This window comes from Sebastes fasciatus, chromosome 11 (genome assembly GCF_043250625.1).
Source record: "Sebastes fasciatus isolate fSebFas1 chromosome 11, fSebFas1.pri, whole genome shotgun sequence".
NCBI lineage: Eukaryota > Metazoa > Chordata > Actinopteri > Perciformes > Sebastidae > Sebastes > Sebastes fasciatus.
This window is the reverse complement of record NC_133805.1, coordinates 1,900,683-1,925,341: the sequence shown is the minus strand read 5'-3', so window position 1 is coordinate 1,925,341 and position 24,659 is coordinate 1,900,683. Positions and strand designations below refer to the sequence as shown.

Here is a 24,659-nt window from a genome sequence, read left to right as displayed (position 1 = left end):
AACCTCATACTATACTAGTAATACAACCTCATACTATACTAGTAATACAACGTCATACTATACTAGTAATACAACCTCATACTATACTAGTAATACAACCTCATACTATACTAGTAATACAACCTCATACTATACTAGTAGTACAACCTCATACTACACTAGTAATACAACCTCATACTACACTAGTACAACCTCATACTACACTAGTAGTACAACCTCATACTACACTAGTAGTACAACCTCATACTATACTAGTAGCACAACCTCATACTATACTAGTAGTACAACCTCATACTACACTAGTACAACCTCATACTATACTAGTAGAACAACCTCATACTACACTAGTAGTACAACCTCATACTACACTAGTACAACCTCATACTATACTAGTAGAACAACCTCATACTATACTAGTAGTACAACCTCATACTATACTAGTAGTACAACCTCATACTATACTAGTAGTACAACCTCATACTATACTAGTAGTACAACCTCATACTATACTAGTAGTACAACCTCATACTATACTAGTAGTACAACCTCATACTATACTAGTAGTACAACCTCATACTACACTAGTAGTACAACCTCATACTACACTAGTAGTACAACCTCATACTATACTAGTAGTACAACCTCATACTATACTAGTAGTACAACCTCATACTACACTAGTAATACAACCTCATACTATACTAGTAGTACAACCTCATACTATACTAGTAGTACAACCTCATACTACACTAGTAATACAACCTCATACTATACTAGTAGTACAACCTCATACTATACTAGTACAACCTCATACTATACTAGTAGTACAACCTCATACTATACTAGTAATACAACCTCATACTATACTAGTAGTACAACCTCATACTATACTACTAGTACAACCTCATACTATACTAGTAGTACAACCTCATACTATACTAGTAGTACAACCTCATACTATACTAGTAGCACAACCTCATACTATACTAGTAATACAACCTCATACTATACTAGTAGCACAACCTCATACTATACTAGTAGTACAACCTCATACTATACTAGTAGCACAACCTCATACTATACTAGTAGTACAACCTCATACTATACTAGTAATACAACCTCATACTATACTAGTAATACAACCTCATACTATACTAGTAATACAACCTCATACTATACTAGTAATACAACCTCATACTATACTAGTAATACAACCTCATACTATACTAGTAATACAACCTCATACTATACTAGTAGTACAACCTCATACTATACTAGTAATACAACCTCATACTATACTAGTAGTACAACCTCATACTATACTAGCAGTACAACCTCATACTACACTAGCAGTACAACCTCATACTATACTAGTAATACAACCTCATACTATACTAGCAGTACAACCTCATACTATACTAGCAGTACAACCTCATACTACACTAGTAGTACAACCTCATACTATACTAGCAGTACAACCTCATACTATACTAGTAGTACAGTCTCATACTATACTAGTAATACAACCTCATACTATACTAGTAGTACAACCTCATACTATACTAGTAGTACAACCTCATACTATACTAGTAATACAACCTCATACTATACTAGTAGTACAACCTCATACTATACTAGTAGTACAACCTCATACTATACTAGTAGTACAACCTCATACTATACTAGCAGTACAACCTCATACTATACTAGTAGTACAACCTCATACTATACTAGTAATACAACCTCATACTATACTAGTAGTACAACCTCATACTATACTAGTAGTACAACCTCGTACTATACTAGTAGTACTACCTCGTACTATACTAGCAGTACAACCTCATACTATACTAGCAGTACAACCTCATACTATACTAGTAGCACAACCTCATACTATACTAGTAATACAACCTCATACTATACTAGTAATACAACCTCATACTACCTCATACTATACTAGTAATACAACCTCATACTATACTAGTAATACAACCTCATACTATACTAGTAATACAACCTCATACTATACTAGTAATACAACCTCATACTATACTAGTAGTACAACCTCATACTATACTAGTAGTACAACCTCATACTATACTAGTAGTACAACCTCATACTATACTAGTAATACAACCTCATACTATACTAGTAGTACAACCTCATACTATACTAGTAATACAACCTCATACTATACTAGTAGTACAACCTCATACTATACTGGTAATACAACCTCATACTATACTAGTAATACAACCTCATACTATACTAGTAGTACAAACTCATACTATACTAGTAGTACAACCTCATACTATACTAGTAGTACAACCTCATACTATACTAGTAGTACAACCTCATACTATACTAGTAATACAACCTCATACTATACTAGTAGTACAACCTCATACTATACTAGCAGTACAACCTCATACTACACTAGTAGTACAACCTCATACTATACTAGTAGTACAACCTCATACTATACTAATAGTACAACCTCATACTATACTAGTAGTACAACCTCATACTATACTAGTAATACAACCTCATACTATACTAGTAGTACAACCTCAAACTATACTAGTAGTACAACCTCATACTATACTAGTAATACAACCTCATACTATACTAGTAGTACAACCTCATACTATACTAGTAGTACAACCTCATACTATACTAGCAGTACAACCTCATACTATACTAGTAGTACAACCTCATACTATACTAGTAGCACAACCTCATACTACACTAGTAATACAACCTCATACTATACTAGTAGTACTACCTCATACTATACTAGTAGTACAACCTCATACTATACTAGTAGTACAACCTCATACTATACTAGTAGTACAACCTCATACTATACTAGTAGTACAACCTCATACTATACTAGTAGTACAACCTCATACTACACTAGTAGTACAACCTCATACTACACTAGTAGTACAACCTCATACTATACTAGTACAACCTCATACTATACTAGTAGTACAACCTCATACTATACTAGTAATACAACCTCATACTATACTAGTAGTACAACCTCATACTATACTACTAGTACAACCTCATACTATACTAGTAGTACAACCTCATACTATACTAGTAGTACAACCTCATACTATACTAGTAGCACAACCTCATACTATACTAGTAATACAACCTCATACTATACTAGTAGCACAACCTCATACTATACTAGTAGTACAACCTCATACTATACTAGTAGCACAACCTCATACTATACTAGTAGTACAACCTCATACTATACTAGTAATACAACCTCATACTATACTAGTAATACAACCTCATACTATACTAGTAATACAACCTCATACTATACTAGTAATACAACCTCATACTATACTAGTAATACAACCTCATACTATACTAGTAGTACAACCTCATACTATACTAGTAATACAACCTCATACTATACTAGTAGTACAACCTCATACTATACTAGCAGTACAACCTCATACTACACTAGCAGTACAACCTCATACTATACTAGTAATACAACCTCATACTATACTAGCAGTACAACCTCATACTATACTAGCAGTACAACCTCATACTACACTAGTAGTACAACCTCATACTATACTAGCAGTACAACCTCATACTATACTAGTAGTACAGTCTCATACTATACTAGTAATACAACCTCATACTATACTAGTAGTACAACCTCATACTATACTAGTAGTACAACCTCATACTATACTAGTAATACAACCTCATACTATACTAGTAGTACAACCTCATACTATACTAGTAGTACAACCTCATACTATACTAGTAGTACAACCTCATACTATACTAGCAGTACAACCTCATACTATACTAGTAGTACAACCTCATACTATACTAGTAATACAACCTCATACTATACTAGTAGTACAACCTCATACTATACTAGTAGTACAACCTCGTACTATACTAGTAGTACTACCTCGTACTATACTAGCAGTACAACCTCATACTATACTAGCAGTACAACCTCATACTATACTAGTAGCACAACCTCATACTATACTAGTAATACAACCTCATACTATACTAGTAATACAACCTCATACTACCTCATACTATACTAGTAATACAACCTCATACTATACTAGTAATACAACCTCATACTATACTAGTAATACAACCTCATACTATACTAGTAATACAACCTCATACTATACTAGTAGTACAACCTCATACTATACTAGTAGTACAACCTCATACTATACTAGTAGTACAACCTCATACTATACTAGTAATACAACCTCATACTATACTAGTAGTACAACCTCATACTATACTAGTAATACAACCTCATACTATACTAGTAGTACAACCTCATACTATACTGGTAATACAACCTCATACTATACTAGTAATACAACCTCATACTATACTAGTAGTACAAACTCATACTATACTAGTAGTACAACCTCATACTATACTAGTAGTACAACCTCATACTATACTAGTAATACAACCTCATACTATACTAGTAGTACAACCTCATACTATACTAGCAGTACAACCTCATACTACACTAGTAGTACAACCTCATACTATACTAGTAGTACAACCTCATACTATACTAGTAGTACAACCTCATACTATACTAGTAGTACAACCTCATACTATACTAGTAATACAACCTCATACTATACTAGTAGTACAACCTCATACTATACTAGTAGTACAACCTCATACTATACTAGTAGTACAACCTCATACTATACTAATAGTACAACCTCATACTATACTAGTAGTACAACCTCATACTATACTAGTAGTACAACCTCAAACTATACTAGTAGTACAACCTCATACTATACTAGTAATACAACCTCATACTATACTAGTAGTACAACCTCATACTACACTAGTAATACAACCTCATACTATACTAGTAGTACAACCTCATACTATACTAGTAGTACAACCTCATACTATACTAGCAGTACAACCTCATACTATACTAGTAGTACAACCTCATACTATACTAGTAGCACAACCTCATACTACACTAGTAATACAACCTCATACTATACTAGTAGTACTACCTCATACTATACTAGTAGTACAACCTCATACTATACTAGTAGTACTACCTCATACTATACTAGTAGTACTACCTCGTACTATACTAGCAGTACAACCTCATACTATACTAGTAGTACAACCTCATACTATACTAATAGTACAACCTCATACTATACTAGTAGTACAACCTCATACTATACTAGTAGTACAACCTCAAACTATACTAGTAGTACAACCTCATACTATACTAGTAATACAACCTCATACTATACTAGTAGTACAACCTCATACTACACTAGTAATACAACCTCATACTATACTAGTAGTACAACCTCATACTATACTAGTAGTACAACCTCATACTATACTAGCAGTACAACCTCATACTATACTAGTAGTACAACCTCATACTATACTAGTAGCACAACCTCATACTACACTAGTAATACAACCTCATACTATACTAGTAGTACTACCTCATACTATACTAGTAGTACAACCTCATACTATACTAGTAGTACAACCTCATACTATACTAGTAGTACTACCTCGTACTGACATACAAACCGTCACATACTACTGAGGAACATAGTATGTACTATATACTGTATACTACTGCGTTCCTCAGTAAAAACACAACTTTGATGTTGTTGTCTGTTTGTTTACTTTATAAGAAAGGAAATAAAGCCTCTGGTCTGTGTCCCGGTCTGTGTCCCGGTCTGTCTCCCGGTCTGTGTCCCGGTCTGTGTCCCGGTCTGTGTCCCGGTCTGTCTCCCGGTCTGTGTCCCGGTCTGTGTCCCGGTCTGTGTCCCGGTCTGTCTCCCGGTCTGTCTCCCGGTCTGTGTCCCGGTCTGTGTCCCGGTCTGTGTCCCGGTCTGTCTCCCGGTCTGTGTCCCGGTCTGTGTCCCGGTCTGTCTCCCGGTCTGTGTCCCGGTCTGTGTCCCGGTCTGTGTCCCGGTCTGTGTGGAGCACCAGCAGCTCATAGCGGTGTCTCTGAGCGGGACTACCCGGCTGAGAGGCAGCGACTCCGGCAGGCAGCTGGCTGGGGTCACGGGCAGTTTGTGGATCTTCTAAACTCCGGCAGCGGAACAAATGTTCGATTCGCATCTAACTTCGTAAAACTGCCGATATTAATAATCTACAGTTGATTTCTCGCCTCAAAAACGTTCAGAAGTGAGTTTAGTGATGAAATCACTGCGGAAATGTTAAAAATGAGCGTTTCTGTCTGTTTGTTGTGACTGTGGCGGTGCAGCGCGTTGCATTGTGGGATACAGCAGACTGCACGTTATATCCAGGACAGTGTGACATCCGGGTATTTCTGCCAGGCTGGACATTCTGCTTTTGTTCGCATACTATATTCTACATTTGGCCAAATCAGTCCTACTAGCATAGTATGCGGTTTATATACAGCCCCGTGGAGGTAAACAGTACTACGTTGTGTCTCTGCGCTCGGCCCGGTGCCCGGTGCCGTGTGCACACAGACGGTCCAACCCGGAAACTGAACGCAGCCGCCAGAAACACGCGTTTTAACGTTAAACCTGCGGATATATAACTCACAGTGAGGGAAGGTGCTGTGTCTTATCCTCCCGGTGCTCTCCGGTGCTCTCCGGTGCTCTCCTCTCCGGTGAATGGAGGCGAATGGATGGATGTGCTCTGTGCCTCCTTCAGGGACTGCCGGAAATCTGAGACGCAGACTCAAAAGAGTGCAGAAGGAGGGAAAATGCAGAAACACAATTTACATAAAGCAACAGAACACCTCATCTGGTGCGATTAGAGGTAGAACACTACCTGAGCTGATGGAAAGAAGTACTCACATCCTGTACTTCAGTAAAAGTACTCATATCACACTGTGAAAATACTCCCCTAAGACTAAAAGTCCTGCATCCAAAACATTACTGCAGTAAAAGTATATAAGTATTATCTGAGGAATGTACTTCAAGTGCTTAAAGTCAAAGTATTCATTAAGAGGTCAAATGTACTTAAAGTCAAAGTATTCATTAAGAGGTAGTTCATTTTGATGTATGTAATGTACTTTATGTAATCAGTAAAAAGATTGATTGTGAGGTAAAATGTACTTTAAGTACTTAAAGAAAAAAAAATACGATACATATAAAAAATAAGAATGGAAAAGAAAAAAGAAAAAAATGGAAAAGAAAAAATGGAAGAGATAAAAAACAAATAAATAGATAAAAAAAAAATGGAAATCAATGAACAACACAAAACAATGACAGATACAATGACAGAAACCCTCACAGGTACTGCATTTAGCATAAAACAATATGCTCAAATCATAACATGTCAAACTGCAGCCCAACAGACAACAACAGCTGTCAGTGTGTCAGTGTGCTGACTTGACCCAAAACTGCATGTGATTATCATAAAGTGGGCATGTCTGTAAAGGGGAGACTCGTGGGTACCCATAGAACCCATTTACATTCACTGATCTGGAGGTCAGAGGTCAAGGGACCCCTTCGAAAATGGACATGACAGTTTTTCCTCGACCAAAATTTAGCGTGGCGTTAACGTTAGCCATCTTTAACTGTGTAAAGAGTAAAACTACTTCTACTCTCTCTCTTCCTTCAGGGTGAGATGGTGTATTTCAGTATTATGGTGTACTGCACTGAGATAACAGTACATGTACTGAAAGTACTGCATCATAGGAGCCCCAGACACAGCTGGGAGCTGCAGACTGAGCCCACGTTGATCCCAACAACCACCTCTGTAATCTAAACCTCCTACAAAACAAACAGTGCTGGAGTTCTCCTGCCAGCGTGTGATGTTGGTTTTCTCTTGTTTTTAAGCACCTTTCAGCCAGAGCTGCAAGGAAAGATTACTGTCATTGTCCGTTAATCTGTCCATTATTTTCTCTGTTAATCCATCCAACACAGTCTCACGGCAGTTTGTGAAATAGTCTCGAAATCTAATCTATTTGATTTTTTGTACGCAGACACGAACTTCTCTTTTTTTTTCGTGACGGTCAGCACGACTTTCAACAACGTATTTTTCGTGCTTTTTCCTACGAATGTCCAGCAACACGTGACGCACGTGTCAATAGAGTCCTACAGGAATGAGTCCTAAAACCCAGAAATGAGTTAGCATGATGTCACTTCCTGTTCCCTCGTCTGGAAGTCGATGGGTTCTGAAATAAAGTCTGTGGAGATTTTAACGTTTTTATTTCTTGAATATAAAATACATCAGTAAGACGGAGTATTAGGGCCAAAATAAATCTGAGATTTTGAGAAGTCATAACTTTACGAGAAAAAAAGTCATAAATTTATGAGAATAAAGTCGTAATATTATGAGAATAAAGTCATAACTTTACGAGCTCACGAACTTTATGTGAGCAAAAAAACTGTGTGAGGAGATGAGAGGTTTAATACGTTTGACAGTTTAGAGTGATGGACGTCAGAATTCCTGCCAGATTGAAGCATCTGAACGTTTTGGTGGAAGTTGTTGCTCTTACGGCTGATTTGTTATTAATTTTTAATTTCAAGTTTTAAACTTCAGGAAACCATCAGGACTATCAGGACCCACAGAGCCAGGTGAGGAGGTTTAGCATCGGACTGGACGAGGGATGTGCAGAGTTTGGTTTACTTTCATGCGTAATAAAAAGGACCTCTTTTTTGGTAATATTATTATTATTATTATTCCTGGGAAATCTGCCTTAGGTCCAGTATGCTAAACCTCCTCAGTCTGAGTCTGAACATGAGATGTTTTCATCAGAATTATTCTTTAAACCAACACGTGGTTTAAGAAAACAACTTTAAATAGCTGTGAAACAATTCAACTCAATCAATGACATAATTTCTGTCCCTGAAGACGTTGAACTAAAACTCCCAAAGCTGCTCCTGGATCAGGACTTACAGGGGTCAACACGTGGGTCAGAGCCTCCCTGGTACAGCTCTTGATCCGCCCCCCCGATGCTCCTCTCACCCAGCCCTCAACGACAATATTGGTTTTGGCCTCAGTGGCAGCTGGGCGGGTGTGTCAGGGATCTAAGGACGGTGTAGCCCCTCAACTGCTCAACATAACAGGGAATAACTGGGAAGAGACTAGAGTTTACTTCAGTTATGTATATACAATTTTGAGGTACTTGTACTGTACTTGAGTAATTCCATTTCATGCTATTTTATATTTCTACGAGGGGTGTCAAAGTTATAACGCAAAATCATTTTAACGCCACTTATTTCTTTAACGCATTAACGCAATCGATAAAGCTTAGTTTTAAAGCTAGAGTGAAGATACTGGTATCATCTGAAACTATAAAACCTGATGAATCCATCGGTACCAACCAGGTCATACTAGTTTGTCATGAAGGAGGTTAAATAACGCTCCAAACATAGATGATCTACCATCGGTTTGCTCTGACGTTAACATTCAGATGTACGCCGATGATACAGTTGTTTATGCACATGGCAAAAACAAAGATGGAGCTGCATCAATGTTGTCTAATATTATAATGTTCAGTTTTAAAGCTAGAGTGAAGATCCTGGTATCATCTGAAAATAGAAAACCTGATGAATCCATCGGTACCAACCATGTCATACTAGTTTGTCATGAAGGAGGCTAAATAACGCTCCAAACTTGCACTAAATTTTTGGCGAGGAAAAACTGTCATGTCCATTTTCAAACGGGTCCCTTGACCTCTGACCTCCAGATATGTGAATGTGTGAGGGTTTTTGTCCTAAGCATAAGCTATTGTGTACTCGGTACTACAGGAGGTAGGTCGGGCACGTGGCGGCGAGTTCATGTGCAGCTGGAGGGTTTAAATCATCCACCGCCGCGACACGTCAAACACACGAAACGACGATTTACATAATCTTGATCTACTTGTACTGTATTTTACCTGAGTATTCTCTATTTAGGTAAGTAGTTTTTTTTTAATATAATTATTTATTATTTTATTTTTATTAGATTCCTTTATTTTCAACATTTTATTCTGTTGTTTGTGACGGCCCCTGCCTCACTACTGAGATGCCAGTGTGGATTTGGCCATTGATTCTTTCCCTGTGTCCTTGAAGGTATCACGGGAGAGGATGCCTGATGCAGAGCACCTGATGACTGATGCAGAGCACCTGATGCTGGCGCGTCCGGAGTATAAAAGCCCCAATCAAGTGCTGCTCAGGCCTCTCTTTTTTCCTTCACCTGGACTCATACCTGTCAGAACCTGCCGGGCTGCCTTTGTTTGACTTTTCTTTAGTTTCCACTTACAACACATCACACATCCACATCTACATTACTGATGTTACTGACTGACACACTCCACATTTGTAGTTATTTCTGTATATTCTTAATTTATTTGTAATAAATATCTTTAATTTACAATCAATCACTGCGTCCTTTCCCGTATTTGTCATGGCCTAGGAGCCGGTCTATGACAAATTGGGGGCTCGTCCAGCTTTTTTCCCGTTTGTGCCGCGACTTTTTGATAAGATCTGGTAATGAGTGTTTTTGTGCTTTTGGGCACTTTGGTAATTAGTTGCGCTCTTTGTGACTTGTTTGGACCATTTGGGTCAGTTAAAACGGTAAAAACTGTCTGCAGCAGAAGTTTGATCTTCGCCTGTTCGGGTGTTTCAGAGAATTTGGCGTGCGTAAAGTTTGTTTGGAGCGCCCGCGGCGCGCGGCTTGTTCCTTTGTTACCTAGTACCTTGTGTGCGCGAATGTTGGTTTGAGGGAAAGGACAACGTATTTGGGATGCTTTGCAGGGTAAATTTAATGACTTTTATAGGACTTTGGATTTGTAGTTGTTTCTTACCTGGATTTTGTGGAGAGAGGAGTTTGTTTCGCCGTCTTTGTTTGCGCTTAGATCAGCTGGCCCAGATGACACTTGCGTGTTGCTCTGTGCGTAATTGTTGCAAAGTGGTGCAGAGTTTTCCCTTGTAGGCTGTAGCGACGTTCCCTTTGGGTTCGTTGAGCTGATTTATTTGTAGTGCTGTGGCAAAAGTGGTTGAAGCTTTCATGCTTCACGGGAGCATATCCGTGGTTTCAGGGGGTTGCTAGCTTGCTAGTCGCTCTGCTGGGCCAGCGGTCTTCAGTGCATAAATACCCACCGCAAGTAGCTGCATGAAGACTAGGGATGAGCTTAGTTAGCTGGGTTTTTCTTTAGATAGCGGGGAAACTCTAAACCGTGTTGAGGAGTATTCCTCTTTGAGCGCAAGAGTAGACATTGTGGTGTCTGCCTGGTGCGGTTGTGTGCGTAACGGTGGATTTGCTCAGTTGTCAGTTGGCTTTTTGACTTTGTAAATGTCTGTGATTGAGGCGTTCATTGCTGCTCCGTCTCTGGAGTCCCTGGATACCTGCACAAAAGAGCAGTTGCTCTTGATTGCCGAGCATTATTCAGTGGTTGTTGTAGGAGACAAGCGTATGAAAGAAAATATTAAAGAGCCTATAAAATCAAAATTAATCGAAATAGGAATTATGTCCGGAGATGAAGAGAAGTCTTCTCCAATTCCTTCTGTTATGTCCTTTCAGACTCAAGGACTAACTTTTGAGCAACAGAAGGAGATTTTGATGTTGCAGTTTAAACATGACAAAATGAAACATGAATTGCAAATTGAAGTAGAGCGAATCCGTCAGCAATCAGAGACGGAAAGATTAAATATGGAGGGATATCGTTTGTCTATGATCAAAGATGGCGTGTTGTCTGGTGAGAATGAGGGCGGACAAGTGCCCAGGTCTTCTGTGAATCGTTTTGATGTGAATAACTTGCGCTTGTTACCGAGGTTTAATGAGAAAGATCCAGACACCTTTTTCTTGCTGTTCGAGCGTGTAGCTAAGGCTAGAAATTGGCCTGAGGCTGACTGTGCACTTATGCTTCAGTGTGTCCTCTCAGGGAAAGCGCAGGAGGCGTATTCATCATTGAGCCTTAAGGATAGCTCTAGCTATGATAAAATAAAATCTGCTGTTCTTAAGGTGTATGAGCTTGTGCCAGAGGCTTATCGCCAGCGTTTTAGATCATGGGAGAGAAAAAGTGGCCAAACATACGTGGAGTTGGCAAGAGACCTGTCAACACACTTTAAGCGGTGGTTAAGCGCCCTTGACGTCACCTCTTTTGAGGATCTGTGTGAATTAATGATTTTGGAGCAGTTTAAAAATTGTCTTCCGGATCGAATTGCGACATACATCACAGAACGGAGAAACACTACTGCGGCTGAGGCTGCTGTGTCAGCTGATGAGTGTGTTGCTCCATAAGAGCAGTTTCAAAGAACGCTCTGTGGCACGTGATGGTGTTGGTTGGAGAGGAATCGGTTCTGATGCTGTTTCATATGAGATGCGTTCAAGGAGAGTGGGTTTTTCGAAACCTGACTTTAAAGCAGGTGGTAACTTGAACAGCAGTGATGGCTGTAACTATTGTCGTGAGAAAGGACATTGGAAGGCAGATTGTCCTTTGCTAAAAGTTAAAGCTAAGGGAATGAGAGCTTATGTTAAACCTGCTGCATTTGCTGCTCCTGTTAAAAACTGCTGTGCTGCTGAGTTGCTAACTTCTCACTCTTGTGAAGTGGATGTTTTGGCAGCCTATGTTCCCTTCATACGAGATGGGTTCGTGTCACTGGTAGACAGTGATGTGAAAGTCCCAATAAAGATTTTGAGGGATACAGGTGCCTATGATTCATACATTGTTGACTCTGTTTTGCCTCTGTCTGAGGAGTCTGATACTGGTGACAGTGTTCTCAGTCGTGGGATGGGATTGAAAATTCTCCCTGTTCCTTTGCACAGGATGGTTCTCAGCTGTGAGCTGGTTAATGGCGAGGTAGCTGTTGGTGTGCGTCCAGCGTTGCCTATTGATGGTGTCCATTTTATTTTGGGCAACGGCTTGGCTGGTAGCCGAGTTTGGACCGATTCTCATCCCGCACCTGTGGTTACATCTTGTCCAACTGAGTCTGTGTCTGACGAGAGCTCCAGGGTGTTACCAGAAGTCTTTTCATCCTGTGTGATTACACGTGCTATGAGCAAAGTAGACCCTGACATGTCATCTGACATCAACAGTGATGATGTACTTTTGGAGGTCCCATCTCTGTCTGAGCTTCCGGTGTCGCTGTCACACTGTGAGGTGTTAAAGGAGCAACGTAGCGATTCTTCTTTGAAAGACATATTTGAACGTGTTTTGCCTGGCTCTAAGATAAATAGTGCTGCAAATGGATACTTCAGTAATGAGTTGTTGTTCAGAAAATGGGTTCCTGTTGATGAGGATGGTGTGAAAAATGACGTTTTCCAGATGGTGGTGCCAACTAAGTTTCGTTCCCTTGTTTTGAAAGTGGCACATGACGAGTGTGGACATTTTGGTGTCCGGAAAACATACTTGAACATCTTGAAACATTACTTTTGGCCACGGGTCAAAAGGGATGTGGCCGCATACATTAAAACCTGCCATGTGTGCCAGTTAACTGGAAAACCTAATCAGAGGATCAAGCCTGCACCACTGCAGCCTATCCCAGCTTTGAGTGAACCCTTTACACATCTCATTGTGGACTGTGTGGGTCCGTTGCCGTGTTCCAAGTCCGGTTGTAAATATCTGCTCACGGTAATGTGTCAGACCACCAGGTATCCAGCTGCCTATCCTTTGAGGTCGATTACGACCAAGGCTGTGGTTAAGGCCTTATCACAGTTCATATCTATATTTGGTATCCCTAAGGTGATCCAGAGTGACCAAGGGTCAAATTTTTCGTCTCATTTATTTGGGCAAGTGTTGAAGATGTTGCGCATTAAACAGAACCAATCATCGGCCTATCATGCGCAAAGCCAGGGGGCCTTGGAAAGGTTCCACCAGACTCTTAAGTCTCTTCTACGTGCATATTGTACGGAGCTAGATAGAGACTGGGAGGAGGGGCTTCCATGGCTGATGTTGGCTGCAAGGGAGGCTGTACAGGAAAGTACAGGCTTCAGCCCTAATGAGTTGGTCTTTGGACATTCTGTGCGTGGGCCCTTGTCAGTGTTGAAAGATGGCTGTGTTGACACTGAGCCGCCAAGGAGCCTAGTTGACTATGTCAATGGATTTAGACATCGTTTGTTTGTTGCTGGTAGTATGGCACAGGAAAAGTTGTGCGTGTCTCAAGGTAAGATGAAGAAGCTGTATGACCGTCGTACAGAGCGACATGAGTTCAATCCAGGAGACCAGGTTTTGTCACTTATGCCTATTATTGGTTCACCATTTCAGGCTAAGTACACAGGTCCATACACCGTCACAGAGAAAAGGTCTGACTTGAATTATATCATAGCAACACCAGAGCGGAAGAAAACCAAACGTCTTTGCCATGTGAATCTCCTGAAACCATACTATAGGCGTGAAATTGACACAGACCTAGATCAGGAGGTGAAAGATGGTGTTCATCCAGCTCTTACTGTGACTTCGGAGGGTTCGGTGCATGAGGGAGATGGAGTGCCAGAACCTGACGATAGTCTGCTGTATGGAAGGTTGAAAAACTCAGAATCACTTTGTAATTTGGACAAGTTGCTGGCTCATTTGTCGGAGTCGAAGCGGGAGCAGTTGTCAGAGTTGGTACGCAAGTATCCGTGTTTGTTTGGCGACATTCCTTCACAAACTGATTGGGCGGAACATGATATTGATGTTGGAGATGCAAAGCCGATAAAGCAACACTTTTACCGCATGGCACCATCTAAACGTGGTTATTTGGATGCTGAGGTTGAGTACATGCTTCAGAATAATATTGCTTTACCATCGTCATCTAGTTGGGCTTCACCGTGTATTTTGGTGCCCAAACAGGATGGAACACCTAGATTCTGTACAGATATGAGGAAAGTGAATTTTGTGACAAATTCTGACTCATTTCCTCTGCCACGTATGGATGATTGCATTGATCAGGTGGGATCCGCCAAGTTTGTTAGCAAATTCGATTTGCTTAAAGGTTATTGGCAAGGACCTTTGTCCAAGCGGGCGCAAGAAATATCTTCATTTATCACACCGTCTGGCCTGTATTCCTACAAGGTGATGCCATTTGGGTTGAAGAATGCCCCTGCAACATTTCAGCGTTTGATGAACCGTGTCGTGTCTGGGTTAAAAGGCTGTGCTGTGTATCTTGATGATTTGGTCATATACAGTGATACCTGGCACTCACATCTTCAGCGCATCCGTGCGTTGTTTGACCGTTTGGCCGAAGCACAGCTCACCATTAATTTGGCCAAATCTGACTTTGCAAGAGCTACAGTGACATACCTCGGTCGTGTGGTGGGAAATGGTAGTGTAGCGCCAGTCCAGGCCAAGGTTATGGCAATAGCTGGATATCCAAAACCCACAACAAAGAAGGAACTCCAAAGGTTTTTGGGTTTAGTGGGTTACTACAGGAGTTTTTGTAAAGTCTGTTATTGAGAAGGAGGCTTTGTCTCTCATTTGGGCATTACAGCATTTCAATGTGTATGTAGGAGCGGGAGGGCCAACTTTGGTTTATACAGACCACAATCCTCTGACGTTTCTGCATTCTCTTAGATGCCCAAACCAGAGGCTGACAAGGTGGTCCTTATTTCTTCAGGCCTACAACCTTGATATTAGACATATTAAAGGAACAGACAACATTATTGCTGATGCGCTATCACGCGCCCCTCTGTATTGATTAGTCACTAGTGTGACTGGCTAGAATAATGTATTGTCCTGTCGTACTATTTCATACACCTGTTCTTTCTGTGCCACCTTCTTAAATTGCTTCTCAGGTACCGGGGTTGCTGATGATGGGGTAGAAAGCTGCGGGAAGAATATTCAGTGCTAAGGTCGTATATTATTTCTGTTATTTGTTTTTGTTTGCCTTTTGTTTGTTAGTTAGTCCTTTTGAGTAGTGGTATTTGTTCTGGTAGGATGGGTTTAAAGTATGCCGGTGTTCCCTTGGGACACCGACTTTAAGGGGGGGGGTGTGACGGCCCCTGCCTCACTACTGAGATGCCAGTGTGGATTTGGCCATTGATTCTTTCCCTGTGTCCTTGAAGGTATCACGGGAGAGGATGCCTGATGCAGAGCACCTGATGACTGATGCAGAGCACCTGATGCTGGCGCGTCCGGAGTATAAAAGCCCCAATCAAGTGCTGCTCAGGCCTCTCTTTTTTCCTTCACCTGGACTCATACCTGTCAGAACCTGCCGGGCTGCCTTTGTTTGACTTTTCTTTAGTTTCCACTTACAACACATCACACATCCACATCTACATTACTGATGTTACTGACTGACACACTCCACATTTGTAGTTATTTCTGTATATTCTTAATTTATTTGTAATAAATATCTTTAATTTACAATCAATCACTGCGTCCTTTCCCGTATTTGTCATGGCCTAGGAGCCGGTCTGTGACATGTTGTAATTTGCAAGACTGAAAGTTACAACAGTAAAATGTCATTAAAAAAAAATGAATGTTGTAAAAAATACCTTATAAAAGAATTAATTAAAATAAAAACAATAATGAAAAAATAATATAAAAACTATGATTACAATTTTGAAATTAAAACTATAATATTACTTCAAATAATTTTTTATCTGGTTTATAATTTAGAGTAATGTTATAGCTTTAATTTTCTTTTTAATCATTATTGTTTTTTATTTTAATTCATTTTAATTTATTTTTGATAACATTTTATTTTTGTAATTTATGAAACTAAAAATTACAACAATAAAACAATAAAATGTTATAAAAAAGAAATGTAAAAAAAATGTTAAAAAAAAAATAATAATAAACAATAATATAAAAACTATGATTAAGATTTTAAAATTAAAACTATAATATTACTCCAAATTATATTTAGTCCGGCTGTTAATTTGGAGTTATTTTATTTTAATTCATTTTCTTTATTATAATTTTATTTAACATTTTATTGTTTAATTTTTGTAATTTGCAAGACACAAAACGAGCAGCGTCTCACATAGCTATTGTGCTCGCACGGGGATAGGTAACTAAATAATTATAATCCAAAAATAATATTTTGTATTAATATATACACAAATAAATTAAGAAATATTTATATACAAATAAATAAATACATATTTATATACAAATAAATTAATACATATTTATATACAAATAAATTAATACATATTTAAAAAAAAACAATAATAAATATGTAATAAACGTAACACATTTTTTTGCTTGAGTAGTAAATTGTACTTGTAACAGAGTATTTCTACACAGTGGTATTAACTGCAGTATTACTTTAACATGACATCTAGCAGGTGCATGCTTACATAACTTTCACACTTATACACAGACATAATTATTATGCTCGCAGGGGGATAGGTAACTAAATAAATAAATAATTATAATCCCAACATTTTTTTTATTAATATATATACACAAATAAATAAATACATATTTTTTTTTAAATCTAATAATAAACATGTAATAAATGTAACACATATTGTTTTGCTTAAGTAGTGAATTGTACTATTTCTACACGGTGGTATTAACTGCAGTATTACTTTAAGTTTCCACAAGGAGGCGACCTGTTACAACAAACCTCTCTGTGGGAGACGACTGACTGATGGATATTTGGGAGGAGATGCTGCTTCTGCTGCTATCGCCTGCTTCTTGTGCATGATGATAATATTACATCATTATTAATAATACTCATAAGTCGTCCCTCAGCTGCCTCATAAAAACATTTCTAGGAACTTGAAATCACAGTTTAGCAGTCTGAAGTAACTATTATTTACTGTATTTAAGTACAATTTTGATCTACTTGTACTGTATTTTCCCTGAGTATTCTCTATTTAGGTAAATCGTTTTTTTTATAATTATTTATTATTTTATTTTTAGTAATTTTCTTTATTTTTTTATTTATTTTCAACATTTTATTCTTTTATTGTTGTAATTTGCAAGACTGAAAGTTACAACAATAAAACAATTACATTTTATTAAAAAAATAATGTAAACAAATATATTATAAAAAATGTATTAAAATAAAAAACTACAAAAAATAATATAAAAACTATGATTACAATTTTTAAATTAAAATATAAGATTACTCCAAATAATTTTTTATCTGGTTTATAATTTGGAGTAATGTTATAGCTTGTAATTTGCAAAACTAAAAATAAATACAAAAATAAAACAATAACATTTTATAAAAAAAATGTGTTATGAAAAATGAATTCAATTAAAAAACAATAATAAAAAATAACATAAAAAAGTATTAACATTACTCCAAATAATTTGTATCTGGTTTATAATTTAGAGTAATGTCAGAGCTTTAATTTTCTTTTAAATAATTATTATTGTTTTTTATTTTAATTAATTTTTTAATTATTTTCGACATTTTATTGTTTTCATGTTCTAATTGAAAAACTGAAAATTACAACAATAAAACAATAACATTTTATAAAAAAAAATGTATTAAATTAAAAAAACAATAATACAAAATAATAGAAAATCATTATTACAATTTTAAAATTAAAACTTTAATATTACTCCTAATTATTTTTAATCTGGCTCTTAATCTGTATTAATGTTATAGCTTTAATTTCCAAATTTTAATAATATTGTTTTTAATTATTTTTAACTATTATTTTTTTTATTATCATTTTTAATCTGGCTTTTAATTTTGCGCAAAGTTATAGCTTTATTTTTTTCATTTTAATAATAGTTTTTTATATTTATTTTCTATTACTATTTATTATTTTATTTTTCTTTATTTTTCATTAATTTTCAACATTTTATTGTTTTATTGTTGTAATTTGCAAGACTTAAAGTTACAACAATAAAACGATAACATTTTATAAGAAAATAATAAATATATTATAAAAAAAATAATTAAATTAAAAAACTACAAAAAAATGTTATACCTTTAATTGTCTTTTTAATTATTATTATTGTTTTTCAATTAAACAGTAGAAGCTTCAAATTCTTTCACAAAAGACGTTGTGTGTGAGTCTGACGGGTGGGGGGAGGGGTTTGGGCAGTGAAAATAAATAGCTTATACGGCGGGGATTTTCTTAAGTAGATTCAGAAGAAATCCACCTTCTGTTATTTATCTCAACTATCTCTGTCTCAGTGGGGTGCAGCTTTCTAGATAATCATCACATGTGATTTCTATTAATCTGATTATCTGGCCTCCTCTCATTCCTCCTCTCAGTCCTCCTCTCTGTTCAACTCACTCAGCCTCGGTCAGGACAAAACAAAGCTTTTATTTGAGGCTCTGCAGATGAATAGTTGTATCTCACACTCAGCCGTTATCAACTGAATGTTTGTGTTACAGGTGTTACACATGTTGTATTTACCATCATCCACTAAGAATTCACTTAAAAATACAGAAAACTCTTATGTGAACTTCACAGAAAGCTTCTTAAAGTGCTTTAAAAAGTCTCTGCAACAGATAAAACTACAGTGGTAATGTCTGTTTCATCACATTTCTACTGACGTGATCTTCTCTTCAGCTGCTAATCAAACCGATCAACTCTGACAGAAACAACGAGACATGTTTACGCCTGGCTGAGCCGCGGCTGACCAGACTCTGCTCTGAACACAGCTCATTTTACTCAGTCAGACAGTGAGAGCCTGCCTGGACTGACGTCCTGTATCACGTCCTCATCATCATCATCATCATCATCATCATGCAGATGTTCAGCTGTGTTTCCTGAGCCAGCAGCAGCAGTGTTTATATTCAGAGACACGGCAGTCATTATGCATGTGAGACACAGCGTGATGGCTTTTACCTGAAACTGTCCGCCCACGCACGTTGTTGTTTCTTTTTCTTCCTTTCCTGCCCTGGTCTCGAGAATAAATGCTCTCAATATGTAAATGAGTCTGACGCTCAAACAATTATTCAACTCCGTGATTCAGAGGCGGTGAGATGTGGTGGCGTTAGAAGTGTCACATTCAGGCTTGTTCATGTGCTGTTAAACCTGCATCATTACTAATGACACATGGATGGATGGATGGATGGATGGATGGATGGATGGATGGATGGATGGATGGATGGATGGATGGATGGATGGATGGATGGATGGATGGATGGATGGATGGATGGATGGATGGATGGATGGATGGATGGATGGATGGATGGATGGATGGATGGATGGATGGATGGATAGATAGATAGATAGATGGATAGATAAAAGCCACACGTCTCTGCTGAGGTATGAACCCAGAATAAACAGATGATTTAATATCAATAAACATCAATAAATTATGCTGAAATAACTACATGTTGATGCTGACCTCCTCTCCATGCCAAACAGATAGAGCCAGAGCAACACAACCTCCTCTCCATGCCAGATAGGTATAGCCTGAGCAACACAACCTCCTCTCACTCAACGCAAAAAGCTTGCTTCGCTCTCGGTGTTAACATGCCGGCGTTATAAAAGCCGTATGGAAACGGCAAAATTAGATAATTTTTCCTCAATTGCGAAAAAAAGTTTCTTGTGCTCGCACGAGGTGTTTTTTTGTGCCTCCTCGTCATGTTTGGTATCATTCAGCTGGAACGCCGCTGAGTCATCGCTAACATCTCATAGGATCACACTCTATGTGTTCACTTACATACATACTCCATACGTCAGATCACAGTGAAGTCAATGAGATCTTCGGTTTTCTTCCCCACAAAAGGGGGCGTGGCCTCGACTTTTAGTAAAGTACCCGTATGTGGCGGTCTGATGTTTGCAGGGTCTGAAATTTAAAAAAAATCACTTCCTGCCACTCAACATTTTAGATCTGAAGTCATACAATGTTCAAAATATATTTTACATAATAAACATTATTTACACTGTTAAAATTACAGTGTTAAAATTACACCGTAGCTTCTGGGGGAGGGAGAGTACTGTACACAGTACTGTACTGTACTTTGTTATTGTCATCTATCGTGATTATTTGCATGAAAACACACAATTTAAATGATTATGAATATTTAAATATTTGCTTTGATTAAAAAAAAATCTTAGTAAGTTGTTATGAAGTTCAACAGGTCATTATTCTCTCTTTATTATCTATTTTATATTGATGTGAAAACATCTCCTTCAAACGACTGGATTTATTCAAGTTTCCCTCCAAAAACTTAATTTTACGAGATTACATTTGAACGCATCATGATAACGTTGTAATTTACCTTCGTCCAATGGTCATTTTGCTGAGCAGACCATGAACGCCTCATAATAATAACTCAATGGCACCTCCGTTAACGTTAGTAGCTCCGTTATTTAACCAGTCAGGACTAACGTTACTAACTCTCCTCCTGCTGATTTAAACACAGGTTTGTTCTTCACAGTGTCGCTTTATCAGGGACAAACAGGGCGCTCCCTCAGGTTTAGTAGTGCCACGCTGTTGAGCTCTTTCTTTTCCTCTCCGCCGTGGCTCCGGTCCCAAACAAACCGAAACATGATACGGCGTGCGTCTGCGTCATTGTGCAGCGTAACTGTCGGTAAGCATCAATAGGAGGAATCGATAGTCACGGAGGCATGAGATGCCAAGAACTCAGACAACTACGGTTCTCTATTCCCATCTCTAGCGTTTTCCCTGTCTGCCAGAGTGGCGGATGGTCTGATGATTTCACCGGCCACTGCCAACAATTTCTACGCATTTGGCATGTGGCGGTTGCTAGTTTCAGACCCTGGATGTTTGGACCAGAAGGAACCTTTTTATTGTTCATGTGAAACATTAAAACACAAAACATCTGAGGCATTTTCCACTCCAGTCTGTTTTTTAAATTTAGTTCAATGTTCTGAACTTCATTCAGTCAGATGAGACTCGGAGGCAGTTTGATTTTGAGGAGTTGTTATCGGCGAGCTGCAGCTCTCTGAGCGTCTCCATCACGTTCTCAGCAGCCTCTCTCTGCTCCTCTCATCCATGATGACTACGTGGGCGACGTGTTTCTGATAGGTCAACACTGAGTTGACTTCAGAACATCAGATCAATACGCGCTGCTTTGGCGAGCTTGCTCTCTGATCCGTGGCTGGATCGATGGTCGCCAGGAGTCGAATTCATGGTTGGGGGGGGCTTTATCAATAACCTTCTGTACTGAAGGATTAAATCTGCAGGTCTCACATCGGTCCACTTCATTAAAAGATCGACAGCCCGGCGGAGTCGGAGCCTGAGTGTTGATCATTGAAGCGAAGCGGCGAGTACTGTACACCCACAGCCAGGGAGAGCAAGGCATGATGGGAAACATCTGTCAGCGTTACAGATGAAAACAAACACCTCTCTTGGTTTAGGAGGTGTCCTTTAAACATACACTGTAAAAAAAAGAAAAATCATGTTAAAATGACAATAATGAACTGTTTAATGAAACGTGTCGTGTGTTTTAACAAAAAATCCTCACTCCTGATTGTGATCGGGGGGACGGGTCGTCTGAAGACGGAAACGTGACTTCTTTTCAAAGGATTCACGTTTTTCAACTTTTCCATCAGCTCTGCTCGGCACCGCGGCGACAGACGGAGGGAAAAGTCATTTTCTTTTCCATCTCTGACGAGAAAAAAAAAAAGGAGAAAAGGAGGCCGGGAGGGCGAAAGAATCCGACCTGAAGTCGACTTATCGGAGTTTAAATCCTGAGACGGAAGCATGACAGAGGTCTGATGACTGTGGTCTCATCATTTCCACCTCTAAACTAGGGATGCACCGAGACCGAGTACGAGTACTTCCATTTGGGTACTCTCCGATACCGAGTACCGATACGAGTACTTCTCTGTGCCTAAAGACCCTCGTTAACAGCCAGCTGGAGGGTGTGAGCGACACACGGCAGGCTGGGGAGTCCCGCAGACGAGGCGGTGCGCCGCCACCGGCTCTAGGTCGGCTTGGAAAGGCTCGGGGTGAAGATGGCTCGCGGTCGCAGCTTTACAGCGCTTCCCGCCCGGACCTCGCCACTCCGTGACGGTGTGACTGTCGACCAGGTTGGACTGTCCTCAGTGCGCCCCGACCGCGTCGTGCCGCCAGATCGGGGCTTGGCCCAAGTAAAAGGCGCCAGGGGTCTGCGGCGATGTCTGCAACCCACCCGACCCGTCTTGAAACACGGACCAAGGAGTCTAACGCACGCATGAGTCAGAGGGTGCAAGCAAAAACCCGTGGTGCAATGAAAGTAAGGGGCGGTGCGTGCTGAGGTGGGATCCCGGCCCAGCGGGGTCGGGCGCACCACCGGCAAGTCTCGTTGAGGAGTCGGAGCTTGAGGACCCGTAAGATGGTGACGAGAGGTTAACGTCACGCTGCTATAAAGTGGTATCGGTGCCGTTGTATCGGTGCCGTTGTGCGAGTACGAGTACATGAGCACAGTATCGGTATCGATGCATCCCTACTCTAAACCCTCCGGACTAGTTTTACTGCTTTTAATGGAGAACATGTAGTTGTTAGTGCACATCAGTGAAGCCTCATCATCATCATCATCATCACTGGGTGGCTGAAGCTGAAGAGACTGATGTTTATAATTCATGACTACAGAGGTCTCCAGAACCAGAACCTCTAAACCGGACTCCCGGTTCATCTTGTTTCTAAAGAACCATCGTCGCTCCAGAAGCCTCATAACTCAGAACTTTATCGAATGTTTCACTTAAACAATGACACTTTGAACTGCCGCGTTAAACTGATTAACAACGTGTCATTCATGCTTCATAATCACCGACAGGATGTCACAGTTTATGGTCTTTATATGGAGTCTCTCGGAGGAGGACGGGGTCACACTGTTAAAACGTTATTACAGTCATTAATGAAGTCCGAGCAGCAGGAAGGAAAGAGATCCTCTACTGGAGCTGGAGACGAGGTTATGTTTCAGCATCAATCAGAAACAATAACTACGTCATCTTTTACCGTATTAAACTGGTGATATTGAGCTATAAATACAATAACTGACTGATCCCTCAAAAAGATCATAAAGTACGTTACAATCTTTCTACAAGTGAAGCCATTAGATTATTAAAGATAATAAATTACAGACACACAAAGAAACTTCAGCTGCGCTCAATCATTTCTGCTTTTAAAGATATCTTTAATTTCATTTTTATTTTATTTATGTATTTATTTATTTATTTACTGTTTTTATTTATTTAATTATTTTTATTTTTGTCTCTTTCGTGTGACCAAGACCAACGTGGGGGGGGGCTCTTTCTATGTTTTTATTTAATGTCACAGACGACTCAATTATGTTCTGCATTTGATGATGACCTTTACCATGTCTGCAAAAACAACAATACAAATATATTTAAAAAAAAATCATATTTCAACAATTACATTTTTAATTTAAAAAAAACAAAAACGAATTCTTTAAACATTCTTTAAATGTTTTTAAACATTCTGTAAACGTCCCTTAAACGTTTTTTAAACGTTATTTAAAAGTTCTTTATAATTATTTAAACGTTCTGTAAACGTTCTGTAAACGTTACGAGGCAGACCTGCAGCAGCAGCCTGATCACTGATCACTGATCAGTGATCAGTGATCAGTGAGGACTTGAGATGAAATGGCTCGTTATGTGTGGTGATGTTGATTAGGTGATTAGTGAAGAGTTACCCCCCCAGGACAGATGGATTATCCTCCCTGTTATCAGCAGCAGAGGGGGGGGGGGTCGACCCTCCCTGTAGAAGAGCTCGTGCTACAGATGGTGGAGGAAATTAGAGTCTGCACGCCACGATCCGGATCAGAGCTAAAACCCCGACCTGGACGACCCCCCCCCCCGTCAGGTCTAATAAAGACGTTCTATTGATTCTCCTG

General features: G+C 39.0%; 1 protein-coding gene across 3 annotated transcripts in view; it reads right to left on the bottom strand.

Annotated features, from left to right (window-relative positions):
- slc39a6 (solute carrier family 39 member 6) overlaps positions 1 to 6,760 on the bottom strand; it is a 34,721-nt gene extending 27,961 nt beyond the window's left edge. For 2 of the 3 annotated variants that reach the window (XM_074649870.1, XM_074649872.1), the window contains exon 1: positions 6,610 to 6,760. The gene's annotated coding sequence lies outside the window, so the exon portion shown is untranslated. Of the gene's footprint in view, positions 1 to 5,718; positions 5,839 to 6,609 lie in introns of those variants that run through there. The other variant, XM_074649871.1, reaches the window with a different exon arrangement.
- Positions 6,761 to 24,659: the final 17,899 nt, after the last annotated feature.